At 35.2% G+C, this 16,246-nt stretch overlaps 1 long non-coding RNA gene across 2 annotated transcripts; it reads left to right on the top strand.

Moving 5' to 3' along the window:
* The first annotated feature begins 2,782 nt into the window (after positions 1-2,782).
* Positions 2,783-14,846, top strand: LOC309662137. 2 transcript variants are annotated; one of them, XR_014264525.1, is made up of 3 exons: positions 2,783-5,295; positions 6,680-12,150; positions 12,466-14,846. It is a non-coding gene; the product is annotated as an uncharacterized lncRNA (long non-coding RNA). The 2 variants fall into 2 exon arrangements; XR_014264526.1 differs by having other exon boundaries at positions 6,680-14,846.
* The last annotated feature ends 1,400 nt before the right edge of the window (positions 14,847-16,246 follow it).

The following is a 16,246-nucleotide window of genomic DNA, read 5'->3' as shown; positions in this document are numbered from 1 at the left end:
GAGGGAAGGGGGGGAAGGTGGGAGAAAGGAAAACAGCCTTTTAACTACTTTATAGGAAGCCTTATTGGAAAGGTTCTTAACGGTCTGTTCTGTAATGGAATCCTCCTCAAATGAATGGCCTTCTAATTTCACTGTGAACACATTCTGATGTCTTAGCCTGTTTTAGAAAGGATGAATTCACAAAATTACCGCTCCATTCTATTCTATTCCTATTATCTTGTAGAAAAAGCAATTCTCTCACAAATATCTGTAGACATCTATAATTTCCATGCGGGGCATACAAAATTATTGCAGTTAGACACAACACTTTCTCTCTTTTTGGATTGGCTCTGAAATTGTAGCTCCTAATATTCAAAACCTGAGAGGATAAACATGAATCATATCTGAGAGTTTATAAAGGCCATGAAGACAGCAGATTGCAACACAATGGATTTTGACCTAGGTTCTAGGAAAGTTTTTGTGAAGAGTCTTAAAACCAAGTTTGAGTTCTTCCCTATTCCAGTCAAAATTCCATTCACCTATTCTATTCATTCAAAGATTTAGGAACATTATGGCATGCCTCAGATCCTCATCCAAGATTTGTCTAGGATTTTTACAAGTAGTTTCTGTCTTCTCAGATAGAGGCTCTTTCTATGATTAAAGACATTTAAGCAAATCAAGAATAGGCAGGCTCTTGGGATTCATTTTGCATTCATGAAATTGTTCAAGTCCTTTAAAAAAAGCCATCTTCTAATCCCAGCTTGACTAATGCATTTCTGGGTTGTGGTCATAACACTTGAGGCTGAAAAAAAAATTAAACTCTTAGCTTTAGATGTTTTGCCTTTATGCTTGCCACCACTGAAAGTTTTTTAAAAAGCTTGATTAGGACAAGGTTTGTTTTACACAAGGTGTTCCTGTGAAAAAGGTTGAGGGAAATGAAGGTTAATGCATGAACACAGTTCAGTTACTCTGCTTCTCCTAGTTTCTAGGCATTTCTTCTGAGTTATTTATAAACAGATGCATTAGGCACCCTGTTATTTTGAATAAGTGTCTAGTTTTAATTAGGCAAGGTACATAAGCATTTTAATTAGATATCCAAATACATCATCTGAGATTTTTTCCCTTAGAAAGTAAAAGTAATTTGATTTCTTCTTCATTAAATATAAGGACAGTAAAATCTTATGAATATATTTTCAGCTCAAGAGATTGATATCTTTTCGATAGGACTATAATATATGCATAGATTATTTCCTCTTAACTTTCTCTAAGTTAATGAAGTGTATGAAAGTAATGAATTTAAACCACAACTTGTTAAGTGTGGTGCAATTTTCCAACATGACAAAGAAAAAGTTTCTAGGTTAATGCCAGTGCCCTTAATTAGAGCCTACTTTGTTCTTTTGCTTTTTAAATTCAGTATAAAAAAGTGTAAGTGTGTGTGTGTGTGTGTGTGTGTGTGTGTGTGTGCTTTCTATGAGATGAAATGAGGGACAGCATCCTGTTATTCCACTGGAATATATGTCACTCTTTTTTTTTTCTGTCACTATCTACTATTTAACTATAAAATCAGGGCATGAGTGTAGAAGAAAAGATCTTTAACCATAAAAATTGGACAGTGTAGACCCTGCATTTTTCAGAATGTCTTTGACATATACAAATCACAGTGTTTTCCACATGGTTTTCACTGCAATCAACCAACTAAAATTTGCTATGACACTGCTCATCATTCTCAGTTTTCTTGCATAGAAGTTAAATCCTGAATAATATTGCAGCTACAAGAGACACTGGCTTCTAAATGGGGTCGTGATGATTTTGAAGCCCAGCACTTCTACTCACTGATGGGGTCCAGAGACCCATTATTTAACCTATTGGAAACTCACTTTTCTCATCCACATTATGGAGACTCTACCTACTTTATGGTTGTGGGAAAAGTTGCAAAGAATGTAAGGTGGCATCTGCTGTCAAATGAGTCCCCATTTTATTATCTTTGTTCCACAACCATTTCTTTATCTTTGTTTTCTTTAATTTCCATTGGCTCAGCCTAGACTATCTCCATGATAGAATATTGCTCACACTTAATGTACAAAAGCATCTTTTTACTCTTTTCAACAGTAGTCAATGGGAATCATTTTGAGTCATCTGAGATTGTCTACTTCATTCCTTAATGTGTGGCTAACCTGAGATGCTTAACATGGAGTTAAGGTTACAGCACAGTCTTTAATAACTTTTACCATGAATTTAAAAACATGTTTAAACTTGAGATTTATTTATGTTTTTGGAGGGACTTACTTAAATCATCTATATTTCTATCTGTTTTTTCAGAAATTTTATTGAATGCATCTTGAAAATCAAGAGTTTTTATAAGTGAGAGTATTTTTCACATTATCTTTGTGTGATCGTGTGTCTTTGGACAATTCTATTCTTGGGAAAAGTGTGTTTCTGAATGACTGTGTGCACTCAGATAAAAGCAAATGTGGGGCTTCCCTGGTGGCGCAGTGGTTGAGAATCTGCCTGCTAATGCAGGGGACACGGGTTCGCGCCCTGGTCTGGGAAGATCCCACATGCCGCGGAGCAACTGGGCCCGTGAGCCACAACTACTGAGCCTGCGCGTCTGGAGCCTGTGCTCCGCAACAAGAGAGGCCACGATAGTGAGAGGCCCGCGCACCGTGATGAAGAGTGGCCCCCGCTTGCCGCAACTAGAGAAAGCCCTAGCAGAGAAACGAAGACCCAACATAGCAATCAATCAATCAATCAATAAATCTTTAAAAAAAAAAAAAAGTTTAAGAAAAAAAAAAAAAAAAAAAGCAAATGTGGTCCTACAAACCAAGTGAAACCCAAGTAAATTAGGATAGATTTCAGACTTTTTTTTTTAATATTTATTTGGTTGCACTGGGTCTGTTTTTTTTTTTTGGCTGTTTTTATTTATTTATATATTATTATTTTTTAACATCTTTATTGGAGTATAATTGCTTTACAATGGTGTGTTAGTTTCTGCTTTATAACAAAGTGAATCAGTTATACAGATACATATGTTCCCATATCTCTTCCCTCTTGCATCTCCCTCCCTCCCACCCTCCCTATCCCACCCCTCTAGGTGGTCACAAAGCACCGAGCTGATCTCCCTGTGCTATGCGGCTGCTTCCCACTAGCTATCTATTTTACATTTGGTAGTGTATATATGTCCATGCCACTCTCTCACCCTGTCACATCTTACCCTTCCCCATCCCCATATCCTCAAGTCCATTCTCTAGTAGGTCTGTGTCTTTATTCCCATCTTGCCACTAGGTTCTTCAGGACCTTTTTTTTTTTTTCCCTTAGATTCCATATATATGTGTTAGCATACTGTATTTGTTTTTGTCTTTCTGACTTACTTCATTCTGTATGACAGACTCTAACTCCATCCACCTCACTACAAATACCTCCATTTGCACTGGGTCTTAATTGCAGCTTGTGGGCTCCCTAGTTGTGGCATGCAAACTCTTAGTTGTGGCATGCGTGTGGGATCTAGTTCCCTGAGTAGGGAATCGAACCTGGGTCCCCTGCATTGGGAACTTGGAGTCTTATCCACTGAGCCACCAGGGAAGTCCCCTGATTTCAGATTTTGAGATATCTCCTCTTTGATGCATGGCTAAAGTTCCCTTCCATGGTGGCAGTCATATTGCAATACATAAATGTGCCACATCAACACATTATACACTTTGAAGTTACACAACGTTATCTGTTAATTATACCTCAATTTTAAAATGAATAAATTAATATTTTTGGAGGAGTGTGATTTGGAGAGGCCAAATAATCCCTAGATAACCTCTGGGGATAATCATTATGTATTTTACACTATTTTTAGAAGGAATTTTCTTCTCTTTATGGTCCAGTTCAAGGAACCGCTCTCTGAAACTACCCTTGATGGTGCAGAATTAATTGCTCTTTCATCCAAGTTCCTATAGCACAGTCCACATACTTTTGTTAAATTATGTATCACATTCCATTTTAGTGATTGTATGCAAGCATCTGCCTCACTAGATTTAGTCTCCTATAGGTAAGTGATTGTAATTTTCCTGGCCCCAGAGGGCACCCAGGTAGAATAACCCCTCTGGATATTTACTGGACTTGTGGACATTATAGAATTTGATGTTTTGTTACTCTTAAGTGTTGATATGCAACCTGTCCCCAGAAAGCAATTCTACAAAGTAGTCTTTGTGGAAAATTTTTCAATAAGTAAGAATTTGGGCAGGATTTCATAGATTGGCATGAATTAGGAATTTAAGAATTATTTTACTAGGATGAAATTATAAATTGATTGTGTCTACATATCTTCATGTTCCCTAATATTTTGCCACTTCAAATGGTCCAATATATTTTGCATGCAAATAGAGGTATTTAGTTCAAATTCCTAAATTAAATGTGTTGTTTTAATCTCTCTCCTAATTGCAAAATGGGTATTTATTGATAAAAAGGGGAAGAATTCCCCCAATGTCCTCTGGTCACTTTCTTGAGCTCCTTACCCAGGTAAAACCACAGTTTGCTGCATTTTTCTAGTAGACCCTTGAGTTGTAAATAAACTAAATATATCTGCTTTCAGGGACATTTTACGTTCTTAAGAGTGCACAAGCTCTCATTAATAACTGAGGCAATTAGATTTAATTAGAGGGGTCTCTGACTATATGAAATCAGGATAAGATCAAATTAAGCCATTTTGCCTTATATAAGGTCTTTTCTATCTCCTCTCTTAATGCCCTCAAAATTGAGTTTCCCAAACCCTACTTTTCTCATAGAACGAATGATATTCTGCAAAGCAAAATGTCTGATTTTTAATGGTCTAAAAAAGCTAAAATATATTAACACATTTACACTAACTTAGATATTTGAAGCCTTTTAAAATTTTTTTTAATTTTTATTTTTTAGATTCTGCAAGGATAAATCAATTCAACTAGCACTGGGTAAATTTCTATAGGATCCTGTGACTGGGTCCCACTGCTCTGTAGTTCGAGAACAGAATATTTATGATCAAAATTGCTTTTGTGCTCCACGTTAGGAAAGCTCTGTGTGTGTCTGCCCTTCTCCCTTTATTCTCTCATGCTTACACGTTTATGGGTGTGCATGTCATGTGTGAAACAGAAGAACATTCCTATCTCTACGGCTCAGCTAATTTTGTAAGAGATAGCAGCAGTCATAATAACATAAGGAGATATTTTTGGATTCAGACACTGAACCCAGCCAAATATTTCATGTAATGCAGTACGTCCACATGGAGCTGAAAAACATAGCTTTTGTGTTCCAAGGAGTCCCTTAAATTGAAGCAAATTTAAACTAGGCTGCAAGGTCAGTAAACAATATGTCCTTTTAATTTCTTTCTGTGTGTATGTGGATTTCTAGCTCACATAAAGGATTATCATGTGTGCCCGTAATAGCTTTCTTATATTAAGTAATTTAAGGACTGATAGCATGTTATATATAGAGAGAGAATACTAGGGAGCAGTTGCAAAGTATGTTATTTTGTAGTAAAATGAGTGATAAGAAGATATGAAATTACATTAAATAGCTAGAGGGAGAGATAGGAAAGATGATGCCTTTGGGGGCGTAGAGGAGTTGAGTTGATAACTCATTTGTCTGTTATTTTTCATAATTTTTAAAAATTTTCTATTTCTATTTAATGTATTTTCATTCATTGTCATATGACAAGTAGGTATTGTGTCCTATCATGTCTCAGACATCATGCTAGATGCAGGAGATACAAGGGTGAACAAAACTAACGTAATCCTTGCTCTTGTAGAGTTTGGAGTCATTAAATGTGTATGTGTGCATGCATGTGTGTGTATTTGCAATGATATAAGAGACATGGGAGAAACACAAAGATAGAGGGTGATATAAAATAGTAAAAACAAAAACAAAAACCTAGCTTAGTCCCAGGAGGCAGGGAGTCACTCCTGGAGGAAATGACAGTTAATCTGAGATTAAAAGACGAGTAAGAATTGATTAGGTAAGGGTGGGAGGGGGAAAGCAACTAGGAGGGAAGGCGAGGTGGATGTGATGGGTTGAGATTTGGAGCAAGAAGGAAATTGGCCCATTTAAAGAACAAATTAAGTTGAGGACCATTATGTCTGAACTATAGTAACAGCAGGTGGTAAGTCTGAGACAAGGGGGAAGAGTTAACTATTAATATGACACAATGCCATTTTAAAATGGGAAGAGATAAAGTACATACATGTTTTAGCTCTTTCTGGAGTATTCATCATACATAAATATTACTCTATAAATTACTGGTTATCGTTTTATAAAAAACTTTCCTGAAACTGCCAGGCATAATTTATGACTTTAAACCCAGTATTATGTTGATAATTAGCACCTATTTTCCTGCATTCATTGATTTGTTCAACCAACTTGTCCAAATACCACCATGTTCTAGAGACTATGCTAGATGTTGATATAGGGGATAGAAAGTTACACCTAACAGTGTTCTTGCCCCCAGGAAGTTTATATTATAGAGGGAAAATGCTTATCTCATTTTATCTTACAGAAAAATTGTAAAGAAAATACAGAGAGTTCCTATAGTCTCACACCTACTTCCCCCATTAACATCTTAAATTAGTATAATACGTTTGTCATAATTAAAGAACCAATATTAATATATACATTCTTATTAACTAAAGACCATACTTTATTCAGATTTCCTTAATTCTTACTTTATGTCCTTTTTCTGTTTCAGGATCCCATCCAGGATATCATACCACACATTTAGTCTTTTTTGTTTTTGTTTTTTATTGAGGTATAGTTGATGTACAGTATTATATGTTTCAGGTATACACACAGTAATTCACAATTTTTAAAAGTCATACTCCATTTATAGTTATTATAAAATATTGGCTATATTTCCTGTGTTGTACAATATAGCCTAGTAGCTTATTTATTTTATACTACCACATTTAGTCTTAATGTCTCCTTAGGCTCCTTTGACAGTGAAAGTTTCTCAGACATTCATTGTTTTTGATGATCTTAATATTTTGAGGAGGTCTGGTCAGGTATTTTGGAGAATATTCATCAGCTGGAATTTGACAGTTAGACAGTAGTTATGGGTTTTGGCAGGAAGAGCACAGAGGGGAAGTATCCTTTTCATCACATCATATCTAAGGTACACACTATCAGTATGACATCATTTTTGCTATTGACTTTGAGCTCTAGGCTGAAGTAGTGTTTGTTATGTTTCTCTACTGTAAAGTTACTCTTTTTCCTATAACACCTTTTTTGGAAGCCCACGCTCAGTAATGACTACTCATGTTCCACCTCCTTGAGGGAGGAGTATCTACATAAATTATTTGAGATTCATCTGCATAGGAGATTTGTCTTTTCTTCCTTATTTATTTATTTATATATTTATGTAATTATTTATATCGGTATGGATTCATGGATATTTATTTTATGCTTTGGATTATAATTCAGTACTATTTTAGTTATTTTGTTGCACAAATTGTTACAGCTTAGTCCATTGGGGGTTCTTTTACTTGGTCCCTGCTTCCATTTGACTTACCCCCAAACTCTCATCATTTTCATTCTCTCTGCCCCTAGCACTTTCTTTTTGACACTACATGATGTTTCAGGTTTATCTTGTGTATTTCCTGCCTCAGTAGTAAAATCAGTCATTTCTCCACGGATAATTTTTTTGCTGTATTTTCACGTGTATGTTCTTCAATATGTTGAACTCCTTTAATTGAGGTTTTTGCTTGTTTGTTTTAATATCTATATTCTTTAGACTAAAATCATGTTTAATCCCATGTCAAGACAAATTAGTTGTTTGCTCAAGAAATGAATTAATCATGCATATATTCTGATGCAGAGGTCACTCCATATTTATGTTTTCTTCAGTTCTCTAATAATACCTCTTATTGATTCCTATTATTTAATAGCCTCTACGCTAAAAGGTTGTCCTCAAACACTAGCTAACATTAAAATCTCCCAACTCTTATTAATCTGGTATTATTTTATTTACTCTTTACAGGTGAGGAAACTGAGGCACAAAGAGGTTGCCTAACTTAGCCAGTCACACAACTGAAGTGTGACCAGCAGGAGACTTGAGTCATGGACTTGCCCCAAAGGCCAAAGCAGGCTCAGTCTTGATAAACAGCACTGGCGTTTTAAGCTCAATGTCTGGTCTCCTTTACTACATGTGGACCCTTCTGGTCTTCATGGTTGCTTCTTTATTTCAGCAAGCTCCAAATCCTTATCTTTCACTTGTAGGGATTCACTCTGCTCTTGTCCTCGCTTACCTTTGATAGCTGCTTCCATCTAGATTATGTTCTTTTGACTTTTCAACTGACTTCCCTTGTTGTGGGATACAGCCTCTCTAGTTCTCTATTAACCCACACAACCATGCAGACCTTTTTCTTCAAAGAGGCCTCTGATATTCTTCACATGAAAAAATATAGGTAATAACAAAATTAACAGAGAGGTTTAGAAGATCATAAAACACTGATTCTTTACCTACTTCTCCTGATTTCTTCACAGAGGATAAGTTGAAGCCATAATTGGGCTTTGAAATCCAATCTCCCTCCTCCATCATCACTTTGGTGAAATCACATTGTTCTTTCCTCCCTTGACTATGCCTCTTCTGAGATGAAGTCACCATAAAGGCCAGAAATTGATCTCCTGTTTCAAACCAATGGCTAGAATCTCTGAGACTTCCAGGTGAGCTGGCACTTAATTCACTAGGTCTCTGCCCTGATTAGAAATGATTTCCTTGTAAATTTCCTAACCCTTCTCCTTTTGAGAAACACTTCTGAGTTCTTACATTTCTAATCAACCTCTGTATTAAAAATTCCTACCCTTTCCTCTGGACTTTTGAAGTACTCTGCCTTCAACTGTGTGGCATTTCCTAGAGGAATTTATTTTCCCTTCTAGTTTTAGCTACTTGGATTAAGCAAACAGACATCATTTTAGCTTTGTCTTTTTGTCAGGCATCCTTCAAAATATCTTAACCCTGTTGTCGATCTCTCTAATTTTCAGAGACCAGATATGCATGGGGCATGTCAGGATGCAGTGTTCTTGAGATTTCCAATTGATAAAATAGCTAATAACAAAGCTTTTTATTGTATATATTTTCCCTTATGAAATCTATTCAGCTTTTAATTTTGATCTGAAGTTTTTTCTTAGTTCACTCAGAATTGGAATGTAATAAAAGTTTTTCTTCCAACTCCATTCATGGAGCAAGGGATTGTTTTTGATTTATTATATTAGACATACCCTGAAGGGACAAAAATGTTCAGGAGATACATATAAACAGACCAATAATCTTGAGTTTTATAAAAATCACCTGGCAAATCTACCGCCCCATGTAACCTCATGGCCCTGATATCTCTAACTCAGAGCGGGTCAAAGAATGTGCTGTGCTCCCCAAGGATTTCGGACTGGAATGTGGCTCTTAATCCCAGACATGTCTGGGTATTGCTGAGAGCTTGTATATGGGCAGGCACGTGTTTTTAACCATTTACTTAAGTGTCTTTACTATTTTGGACATATCCACTCACTTGATAAGAACTATCAATTTAAAAGTAACTGTTCATCACACATACTACCATGTATAAGACAGATAACCAACAAGGACCTACTGTATAGCACAGGGAATTCTACTCAATATTCTGTGAACACCTATATGAGAAAAGAATATAAAAAACATGAATATATGTATATGTATAACTGAATCACTTTGCTGTACACCTAAAACTAACACACCATTGTAAATCAACTATACTCCAATAAGAATAAATAATAAAAGTAACTTTACATAAATTAGAACATTTTGTTCCAAACAGTATAAACAAATTTGAGCTAGATTAAGTCACAAGGGAGAATTTGTTCTAAGGACATAAAAGTGTGTTTTAGGAAACTCATAAGGAAGCAGTGCAGGCACTGTAACAGGAAATTAAGAGCCTTCCAGAATTCGAAATCTCTCTCTCTAACCCCAGCTGAGACTGGTATCTCCTGTTCACAGTTCTAAATCCCAAAGAAAGGAACTCTGATTGGTTCCCCTTGAATCATCTGCCTGGCCTAGTGGTCAAGACCTCAGGGACAGGCTTGACTTCTGGAGACCAAATTGGAGAGTCAGAGTTTGGCAGATGATAGAATCCATTCTAGGTATTTAGAAGCAAAAGCATTTACAAGTATTAGAAGGTGGGAAAGTGAAGGTCAGAAAAGACTTCCTTTATATCAGAAATACTAAAAGCAGTTGAAAGTAGAGTCGGTCACCAATAGTTTCCTCTTCTCCCACAGCGTCCATGAGAGTGTGTGGTGAGTAGGAAACTGACTAGTGCTTGATTGACTGATAAGCTGGCAGTGTGTCTCAGCCTTGAGTATTGTGTGATATCCTTTACTGTTAAACATAACTGGTAAATCACGCCACAGTTGCTGAAGTAGTCAGAGCTGGAACTTTTCGAAGACACAGTTCTTTGTCTACTGCTAAAACAATCAATAATTAGTAATACATTGTAGATCTTCAGTTCTGATTTCAACTTCATAAAATGTTGCACAAAACGAATACATGTGGAAAGGAAGAATAGAAAAAACACTGAATAAAACACCATGGAAACAATAATTTGATAAGGTGAAGAATATGCTGGATCTCCTGATTTCATTTTGTGATTTGATATTAGCTAGTGTTATGCTACCTACAAGGGAGATAGATTCTATATATCTATTAATTTTGGGGAGTTGAAAATTACATATATCTGTGTTTTTATTATACTACAACAAATTACTGGTAAGAGTTTTTGAAGATTGTTTAATATGTATACAATAATTCAAATTAGTATATTGTATTTATATTTATTTCAAATGAAAATTGCTATTATAATGCTTTAAAAATACACTTTAATATACATTATATATAAACATATATATAATTTCACTTGATTCTTACTCTGTTTTCTTTATCAGATGAATAAGCAAAACTTCAGAGTGTTATCTAATTACTGAGTCACTCAAGTAAAAAGTGGTAGAACTGGATTATTTCCTTTTTTCTTTTAGTTATTGTACATTCATATACTTTTTTTCTTTTTTATGAACTTTTTTTAGAGCAGTTTTAGGTTCACAGGAACATGGAGGGGAAGGTACAGAAATCTCCCATCTATCACTTGCCTTCACACATGCATAGCCTCCCCCATTATGGTATATTTGTGGCAACTGATGAGCCTACATTGACACATTATAACCATCCAAAGTCCGTAGTTTACCTTGGGGTTCACTCTTGGCATTGCACATTCTGTGGGTTTGAATAAATGTGTAATGATATACGGTGTCGTACAGAGTATTTTCACTGTCCTAAAAAATCCTCTGAGCTCTGCTTGTTTTTCCCCCCCAGCCCTCACAGTCCCTAGAAACCATTGGTTTTTTTTACTGTATCCATAGTTTTGCCTTTTTCAGAATGTCATATAGATGGACACATACAGTAAAAAGGCTCCCTACAGTATGTAGCTTTTTCAGATTGGCAAATATTTTCTCCCGGTCTGTGGCTCGTCTTCTCATTCTCTGGACATTGTATTTTTCAGAGTAGAAGTCTTTAATTTTAATGAGGTCCAGCTTATCTATATCAAGCAAGTTTTAAAAAAAATCTGTCTTCAATTAAATACAGTGAGGTTACTTCATAGCTGCATTTCACTTGCAAAAATTAATTCATACCTTACACACACACACAAGATAGAGGAAAAAAATATCCTTTTAAATGGTGTAAGCTATTTTACCCACATTCTACTCAATAAACAAATGTCCCAGAACTACCATGAAAAACTAGAATGTAAAGATGTTTTTCCATTACTTGGCCTTGGTTCCCATATATGTAACATAGTGTGAAATGATCACCATACCGAGTGGGTTTCTAGTATTTAGAGATATGTACTTCTGGCAACGTGCTCCTAAGTACAATCCAACTACTTCATCCAGTGCTCAGCTTAAAGAAATCACAACTTATTCCAGTGATGGAAGTTATACCTTCAACTGCCTGCTAACTTGAACTTAATGAGAAGAAATGTCTGGGAATTTTCAAGGGTATTATTGACTGTATGTGACTATATGTACATCTTTTGTTTGGTTGTTTCTTTTTTTTTTTTTTACTCTACGATTTTACTGTAGAAAACCAGCATAACTAACCATCTGTAGACTATTGGAGGACATCAGCTGCAAATAAGATATAAGGTATGATGATAAAATAATTTAACTTAATTTTTGGCAAACCTATTCAAGCATTGATAAACAAGTGTGAACTAGTTTCTTAAAAGCTGGCACCCATTCTCTTATTCCAGAATTCATTTATATTCAGATATTTTCTAATTTCTTCTTTTGGAATATCCTTTGAAGCTTGCTCAAATCGTTTAAACTCAATTAATCTTGGCATGTGGCCATTCTTCGCGAGTAGACTTGGTTTCTAGTAATAGTCAACATTCTTCTCATGTAAGTGTTAGGCACTTAAATTGGCAAAATTATTTTAAGAAAAATGTGTTGTGTCTCTAGATTAACAAGACTGCTTCACTCCTGAGGCTCATAATCTAGCTCTGAGAGCAAGTTGCAGGAATGAATTTCAAAATGCTGGTGGGAACATCACTGGAATTCATAAATAAATATCATGACCGCTTTGTAAAAGAAAACACATATTTGGAGGTGATGGTTCTAATACATTTGCTTAAATTTTTACTCTCCAGTAGCCAAATATCCTTTACTTTTAAAAAAAAGCTTCTTACAAAAGAGGACTGTAAAATAGCTTTAGACCTTTACCTGCATGCTGTTTCTAAGGTCATGAAAATAGGACAATTGTCTTCCCCCTCTTAGTCCTATTCCATTTTTAAAGAAAAACTTTAGTTCAGGTTATTACTTGTCATAATTTCCTTTTTGGCAACTCCCCAAAAGGCATACCACAATGTGTCCTTGAGTATCAGATTTATAGAGAATGTTCATTGGGCATGCCTGGACTTTTCTATGATTCTTAGCATATAAAATTAGAATAGATTCATATAGTGTAGGACTGGGATTAATTGAAGTGAGTGAGGCACTTACTGCAGGTACAAAGTTTAACAAGCCCAAAACACTTAGTCTTCAAGATAAATAATATTATAAAGCAAAATATTAAGCACATCAAAATTAATGCAAAAAGTTTTTGATGTACAAAATATTAATTTTTAAAATAAAATAGGATTTGGTTTATTTGCCACCATGCATGATTTTGCAAGAAAAAAGTATCAGCTTGAAGTTCCTGGGCTGAATAGATGTCATGTTGCCATGTTGGTTTTGAGAGCTGACAACCGTGTGGGAACAGATTGAATAATATAGACTGTAATGTATCATTGTATTTTTTAATTGTAGAACTTCATTACATTTTTCCAACTGGTTCTAAACATGGAAGAATATTTTCTAAGTGTATGTAGGAGAGCACATTTTCCTCAGGCTCCAATTTTTTTTCACAGCTGAATTTGCCTTTTGCTACCAAGCACTGATAGTCACTTTTTTAGCTCCCCAAAGAGTGTGTGTGCAATTCACCATCATCCTGTGTTATATTACATAATGGACAGTCAGTACCATTGGTAGAAATCAACTTGAATGTTTGTTTAGACAAAACTGTTATTATTTTTTCAGATTGATATATTGTTTCAGAATAATGTAAAAGTACATAAAGGGGGCTTCCCTGGTGGCGCAGTGGTTAAGAATCTGCCTGCCAATGCAGGGCACACGGGTTCGAGCCCTGGTCTGGGAAGATCCCACATGCTGCAGAGCGACTAAGCCCGTGAGCCACAACTACTGAGCCTGCGCGTCTGGAGCCTGTGCTCCGCAACGGGAGATGCCACGACGGTGAGAGGCCCGCGCACCGCGATGAAGAGTGGCCCTCGCTCGCCGCAACTGGAGAAAGCCCTCACACAGAAACGAAGACCCAATACAGCCAAAAATAAATATAAAATAAATAAATAAATTTATTTTTTAAAAAAGTACATAAATGGCAGAAATAATGTGAAAGTATAAACATCAAGAGATAAATACTACAATGTACTATTATAAAGAGAAAATTCTGCTTGTTCTTTGATATTTAAATGTTTGCTGTTTATTCAGCATATGACCTGATTCAAATTATTTACAATTCAAGTATTTGTGTCTACTGTGGAGCTTGTTTTGGCTGTTTAGTCTAAAATGGTTCTCCTTGTTATTTCTTGTATACTGTATACAACCTAGATTAGCATAATCACTGTGATTAACATTAATTGAGGAGCAGAAATGAAAATGGTTGCTGAAAACAGTTTGGCTGATATGTACAATGGTAAAATTTTGTATTACATGAATAGTCAAATTATAACATTTGACTTTAGTTCTAAAGTCTCTGAAGCATTAGTGGGAAAATAGAATTGTGGGCATAGATGAATATACAAACGTATGCTAGACAAAAATGCAGATGTGATCTGTATAGGAATATGAACTGCCGTCCTAATGTATTTACTGGGAGCACCATAATATGGCTGTTAGGAGTATAGACTTTACAATTATGCTAAGACACAAGTCGATCCTTGCTTTAATTGTTAGCTTTGTAACTGTGAGTCAGTTAGTGAATCTCTCCAGAGCTCAGTTTTCTTACTCGTAAAATGGGAATAATTAATATAACTTATTTAGTAAGGTGGTTGTAAGTCTTAAATAAAACTCTTTATGCAAATTTTTTGGCATAATGTTAGGCAAATGATAAATGTTTTTTTAAATATTATCTATGATCTATCACATCTTTGATTTTTTTTTTCTGCTGTTTCATTGCCTAATGTCACATTCTTCTTCACCATTCTGCACTTTATTTCATACTCTTTCCACTATAGTTTTCACTGTTTGTAATGTTAATGACTTCCATAAATTTACTTTCCTTTTCATTTCTGTAAAGTGGTTCTGAAATTCTCTATAGGTTTTCTTTCCCTTGTTTCTGGGCCTATTGTCCCGTTTCTGATCCAAAATTAATGCAAGAAGTGCCAGGCTTTCCTTTGGAAGACACACGAAGTTATAGTGTGTGTTCAATGAAAAATGGCCTTCCATTGTTTATTTCAAATAAATTTAAATTGGATAAGTCTACCTCAAAAATACAAAGGATATCTGCATCAAAAATATCAATTTTGGAAGAATAGCTAGTGGAGTTCATTATTAACTGCTAAAAATTATAAATATAAATATATAAATATTAATTTATTTATAAATATAAAATTTAAAAGCTTAAAAATAAAAATATGAAAATAAAGGAAAAATATCTGTTGGTTTGACTTCCCTGATAATCAGATATTTTTTGTGACATGTACCAATAAAGGTAGAGAAACTTGTCAGACTACTTATCATATAAGAAATTACAATAAACTTCAATATTGAGACTGTAGAAGAGATAAGTCTTCTTTCTGTTATCAGTCACTAAGAAAAATTTGCTAGACTTCCTAACCTTTGTCTTCCAAGACTGTATCATCAGGAACACATTCAATTGCAAGTAACATTAAAAAAATATATAAGTACTATTAAAAATATTTTTTTCTTCTACACAACAATTAGTTTAGAGATAAAAAGTTGGTAGTGTGAGTTCGGTTATTCAGTGTATCATAAAGAACCCAGGATTTTTCCGTGTTTCTACTCTGTGATCCTCAGAATTTTGGCGTTTTAGTCTTAAGTTTGTTGACTCATGGCTACAAGAAAGCTACTATAGCTCCAGATATCAAGACCTCGATCTAAGACAGGGATGTAAGCCAGAGCTGTAAGACAACTTCTCATGCCACTTTCCTGCTTGTGAAATTTTCACACAAAGACCCTTAGCAGAATTCTCCTTTATCTCTTTCATGAGAAATGGAAAATGACCACTTTCTAAACAAGAAGTTTTATGCCCACTTTCTCTGAGATCAAGGGATCTCTTCTTGATGTCTTGAGAAAATCAAAGCTCTGTTAGCAAGGCAGTGGTGTGTGAGCAACCATTATGCCTGTCACATAGGCATACACACACATACACACAATTTTAGTCTACAGGAGGAAGCATGAGGTTCACAAAGCAACTGTCATCTCTCTTCACATTAACTTCCTATTTTTTCCTATTTTTTCACTGGCTCTAAAAGTGTTAGAAATGTTAGAGTGCTAATAATCACAGTTAATGCTTATTTGATCAAAGGTTCTTCTGAAACTGAGGTTCTATTAGAGAATATACCTATTTTTGAGGTGGCTGTTATATCTCTCCATACTCCATAAATAAGGAAAATGAGGAACAAAGAGAAAATACATGCAGGGAAATAAGATGTGGATACATAAA

Source organism: Balaenoptera physalus, assembly GCF_965194825.1.
Source record: "Balaenoptera physalus genome assembly, chromosome: 5".
NCBI lineage: Eukaryota > Metazoa > Chordata > Mammalia > Artiodactyla > Balaenopteridae > Balaenoptera > Balaenoptera physalus.
The sequence above is the reverse complement of the archived record's forward strand: the minus strand, read 5'-3'. Positions and strand labels throughout refer to the sequence as shown.